Source organism: Folsomia candida, unplaced genomic scaffold (assembly GCF_002217175.1).
Source record: "Folsomia candida strain VU population unplaced genomic scaffold, ASM221717v1 Fcan01_Sc046, whole genome shotgun sequence".
NCBI classification, from domain to species: domain Eukaryota; kingdom Metazoa; phylum Arthropoda; class Collembola; order Entomobryomorpha; family Isotomidae; genus Folsomia; species Folsomia candida.
In genome coordinates this window covers 199,447-205,446 of record NW_019091238.1, presented here as the reverse complement: position 1 = coordinate 205,446, position 6,000 = coordinate 199,447, and positions in this window count along the sequence as shown.

Sequence of the window (6,000 nt, the reverse complement as noted above, 5' to 3'; positions counted from 1 at the left end):
ACTGATAATCAGTAAATCCGACCAATGCGAAGTTTAACATTCATTATTTACTTATCAATAAAATATTGTTGGTATGGTATGGTAATTTTAAGTAGTGAGTAGCAGCAGAAAAAAAATTCCTGCACATCAGATTTATTTAAATCGTCCGCAAATTTGTTGGGCACAAACAAGTATTGCACAAATTGGCAAATTCAGGATGACAGTTGCACAAGTAATTTTATCCATCACGTGGAAAGCGTTTGGGTCCCTGTGACCACACAGTTATGTTACTTTACTGCAAAGTTACCAAATCCATTCGATCACATGCCGGTGACGAGCTCCTGGCGCCATGTGGGACGCAGGTGGTGGTGACAAATTTCCTAGACCTACATACATGCATACATATATGTACATTTACCTATGTATATAGGTAAATTCCTAGCCGCCTTCCTAGTTAGATCATGCTCTGTGCAAATTTCAAGTCAAAGTTTTATCCACACCTACAAAATACGGACCCCCAATGCAAAGTTATTATTTTCCATCATAGCTTAACATCCGAACATTTTGCTTCGATTTATCACAAGAAAGGCATTTACCTCTACAACCTTCCGCAGTTAAATAGTTCATGGACGGTTAGCCGAGCGAAAATTACCAAGAAAAGACCAAGGAAGCCGGCAACCAATCAGAATGCAGGAATGTCACGGAAAATTTCACGGGACGGACTTTTCGAAATTATAATATAGATGATGCATATTTATGTAAAATAACTTGCGTATGTAAATAGTGTCTACGAAAATTTATGTTTCGCAGAATTGCAAAACAAAACATTCCAACATTTAGAAAAATAAATTTGAAAAAGACAAAATGTCAAAATTCTTCGATTTGGTAGAGAAATTCGCATCCGCAGAGGAGCTAATACACAGGAAATTTTGAAAATGTTAAATTTCTTATTGGCCGACTTCATCCTCCTTTTACGGAAATATCGACGCATTGAGGACCGCCTTTTCAAATTAATGAACTATATAATCGGTTGACACTAATTGGGCTAAAATCTGTCAGCATATGCTGCGAGACTTCAATTGTTATTTAGTAAGCTTTAAGCGTGGCAGCATTTTGTGTTAAAAAACACAATTTTACCAAGTTTATTAAATTTCATGGCTTTCATTTCATCAAGTTAATAAGCATATACATATTTTTAATATCAATGAGTATATTTTCAATTAATGAGTAACACTTGAGTAAAAATGAATTCCTTCATGTTAAATATATCTTTGCTTAAATCGACTCTAACTTCGACAACCGTGTGCTCTAACAAGTCGAAAACAGTATGTTTATCGCACAAATTGGGAAACTGAGGATGCGAGCAAATATGTAATTTTATCCATCACGAGGAAATAGTTGTGACCAAATTTGTATACGCAGTTATATTTGTTTGACCTGATCAAACCCCATCCAAACCCACGTTTGCTTAACTTACATACGCATTTACGAACGATATTTCCAAGAATTGTCACAAATCGCGAACCAGTATCGCCGCCTCAATTGGGATGACAATAGCCCATCACGTGAAAAACGATGGAGTCGCTGTGACAAAATTTATTTATGCAGTTAAATTTGCATGCTTATGTAATTCAGACCCATGTTTGATAATCTTTTATTCATATATGCGTAGTACACGAACAGTACAAATTTCCAATAATTGTTTCACAATCTCCCGATGTCATTCTGCTGTCGAGTGACAAGGTCCACCTTTGGGTCGGGTTGGTCAACAATTTTCTGGAGAATTGAGATAAGAATAAAACGTTGCATATCATATAACATATTTGTCACGATGGATGTAGATTACTACGTACCCATTTATTCACAAACAACCACGGGCCCTGCAGATGTTCGAGGTAAAAAGTTGGATCAATTGGTTGTGATTTATAATTTTATCGCTAATTTTACTGCAGAATGATGCCCCAAACCATTCAATTCCATTCCGATGACGATTTGTTGGCGACTTGTGTGACTCAGGTGGCGACAAGTTCCCTAGACCTGTACAAATTATTGTAATTATTTGTATATGACAAAAATTCTGAAGGTGAATATGCACAAATCGGTTAAAGTAGCACTCAAAAGTAGGGTATTCGGACGCAGGTTGAAGCACATCATGTTAAAAAGATATGCATTTTTAAAACTTGGAAAAATAACTATGTATGTATATTTTGGACAATTTAGGAAATTTGTATTGTTTGCTGGTACGTTTTATGTATTAAATACTTGTGACATATTTAATCGATCACAAATTCTGAGAAACGTGCATTTATATATATTTAAGACGTTCACAGTCAGAAAAACTAACTAACATGTTTAAGAAATATTTAGAGACGAAATTTTTCCAAAAATTTGTCTTGGAAAGAAATAAATTTGCAAGAAATAATATGCACCCGCAAATTGTGTACACAATATTTAGTGGCAACATTCTGTAAGAGGCTGGTCTGGATTTCTCGAGATTAAAGTTTCTGCCACTTGGTATCAAAAATATACCGGTCGGTAAAAGTTTGCTACCCATATGATAAATATATTTAATGTTTAACTATTATTCGTATTGTGATTTGTATCTTAGTCTATTAAACTGACAAGGGAAGGTCCCCGACTGCTACTCGAGTTCAGGGTACCCACTATGTTTTTTTAGAATCTACTAGGATCCTAGATGAAGGATCCATGCATATTTACGTGCAAAAGTCATATTTGGCGCCGTGGCGTGGCGCCAAACTTAAAAATCTGGATTTTCGACCAACTTTAAACCCCCATAACTTTTGCAGTTTACAACGGATTTCCAAAATTTTATACTCAAAATGATCACAAAAGTCGAAATTTTAAGAAAAAAATGAAAAACAAAAACTTTTTTATTTTTGAGTTATTTTTCCGTTTTTTTCGAACATGGTGCAAATTAAAATGGTCTTTCTTCAAGGCTATGTCTTTTGCCCAGTTATTTGTCATTTCTACCGTATTGGAGAAACCTACTAGAGTTCCACATAAATTAGAAATAAAACCAGAATTTAGGGTTTCAATTGGTTGTTTTGCGCTAGTATCGATTATTTTGACGAATTTATATCTCGGACTTTGTATCACATCGATTTCTGCTCCATTGGAGTCCAAATCAGTTACACAATTCCACCATCTGTCAAAACCGGGGTGCGAGAATGGCAGAATAAAGTGTACCCTGCGAAGATTACGTGCCTGGGACCAGTATATTAGCAGTGTTGACTACCATGCACAAGTTTTCTGGCAGCGTTTGCAATACGATGAAGAGTACTTGAAAGAATTGTACGAGGATAATGGTGAGGTCTTCCCAGCCAATAGAAATAACACATATGATTCTGTTCGAAGTAGATCCATTAGGAAACGAGATATCAATCGAGATTTCACATTGCTACCATATTCCATTGAATTAAACGCTTCAAAGTACGAATTAGATGAAAACGATTTTTGTTCTGCATTAGTCCTTCAGAACAACAAAACAGCGACGAATATACTACGAAAATGTCAACCTCGGTGCAAACAAATCGATTCAACTGAATTGGAACGCCTGCAACTACTTGACTTACTGGATCCGTGGCTCATACCTCATTCCATGGTAGGAAATCTATCTAACTTGACCCAATTGAAAGAGGAGTGGGACATTGAGCATCTTTTAGTTCAATGCGGGAAAACAGCCCTAATTCTTAGAGAAGACGAAATGCTTTGGGAATTTCGGTATTTTGAAAAGAATTATCCCTAGCTGAAGTTTTTCCAGGCTGAAAATCCAATAATGAAAAGTGAGATTGGCTGGAAGAGGAAATATAACGAAAATAGTTCACAGCCTTGTGGGTCGCAAATCATTGCAAGATCCAGTTCAGAGGATTAAATTGCATGGAAACCTTCACACCATATTTTGGATCTATCTGGTTCATCCTAAATTCAACGTCTTTGCATATTGATCGATAAACCTTCGAAGACATTTACCAAACTTCATATGTTAATCATTATGTATGCAAATATCAAAATGGAAAACAAACTATACGATAGAAAAGTTAACGATTTAACATTCAATATGTACAAACACAGAATAATTGATGGTTTATTTACGTGAATATGTATACCGATAAAGCAGACACACGTGCATGGACAAATACATGAACTACATTCGAAAATGCTTTCCAATTTGGCTATCAAATTATTTACGAATGAAGATGGCTAATGAAAAAAGTCAACGTTATTCATGTACGTACATTTCAAGACAATATGGGGTGCTTAAGAAGTATCCGGAATTTTTTCATGGGCATATATCTATCGGATATCAGGTTGCCCCAAATTCGAAATGACCGAGGTCGTGTAGTAGATACATCATTCTCCAAAAATCCGAAAACCAGAAGTCGATATCTCTTATGGTTCCAAAATGGGGTAAAAAAACCCTGGAGCTACTAGCAAAAGCTGTCCGCCACTACCACAAAAAAGTGGTTACGCGCTCCAAGAAATTGAGCTGTAGAAACTTTAAAAACCAAATAATTGAAAAACCTAAAAATTTGTTATATACTGAGGTATTAGCTACAAAAAACTGCTAATCACAAAAAAATATCTGATCGGCCCATTCGTGTGGCAGCTTCTAAAGTGATTTGATTCGTAAAAATAGAAATCTGCAATGTCGGAGCATTATTCGATTCAGTACTTGAAGTTATCACCTAAAATAATACATTATTTTAAAGCCTAGAAGTTGGGCATCAAATTATATAAGGTTTTATAAGCTTGCAGATACAGTGAAGAGTAAAATAAATGGAGCAAACATGATGACAGAGAAAAGGCTCGACGTGAAGTAATCAAAATTGGTCATCCTGTACAACACGATTTACTGCCAAGATTATCAAAATAAGTTTATTTGCTCATAGTACAACTCTCCTACCTTCCAAAAAACCAGATAAGAAAAATTTGAAAATAAATGTAAGCATAAATATCCCACTCCGCCTGTAAACGGATCAAATGCAATTAACATGGGAGAGGTCAACAACGTTCCATAATTTGCCCCATATAAGACCTATTTAACTTTTTTTGTCCTAATCCAGGAAAGAATATCATAGTCGATAAACCTCAGCCACAAATTTGAATTTATTTCACCAAATGTGGTCAAGAATCGTATAAAAGGTAGCTCAAAACAGTGGCGAAGCACTTTTTGGAGCGTCTGACAAACGTTTCTCCAGATTGGACCGAATGGGGTATATGGACCATTGAAAGCAAAAAATAATTAGTTGGAACGCTTGTCTATCTCTGCCCAAAATCCCGTTTAAATAAGTTCGTGACTTTATTTTATTGGCGAGAATTTAAAAATTCCGGATACTTCTTAAGCACCCCATATTTAAGATTCTAGATTGGCTAAAACTAGGCAAAACCAGTTACATATGCAGCGGGAAAAAGTATTGGCCATATTTGAACAGAGGGTAACATATTGTTACGACACAAACTCCGTATTATTTAAACTCATAATAAGAAGTGCTTAGTTTTAGTTCTAAGAGTGACTTCTAAAAAATGTACAAGACGGGACATGGATTTACTATTGACAGTCTGCTTAAATTATCTTTAACAGGGTTATTGATCATTAATAAGTATTTCTCTTTTCAGGTTGAAATTAATTCTCGAACTGATTTGATTTCAAGTAAGATAACACTTTAATGGGAAAACTTTAAAATTGCAACCCTTTAGTTGCAAACAAGATGTCCACCACGCTTCGACTCTACCGAGTGGCAAATGCGTATGCAAACTTCTATCTACCTTTTCCTGAAGGTCCGGTCTCCTGGAATTCGAAAAAGCCCGGATTTTTGGCGGGAAAATGGCAGAATGTCCTCCCCTGGTTGGTTTTCTCGTCCTGCTTGATAATGTTTGGTTTCGGCTTGATTCCTAAACTGGTGCAGGCTACGTATCTCTATTTTTTGTACCGGAAGGAAGGATACCAGTTTCCGGCCGGAAATGAATTCGCGACACCGCTCCAGCTCGTAACTATTGTCA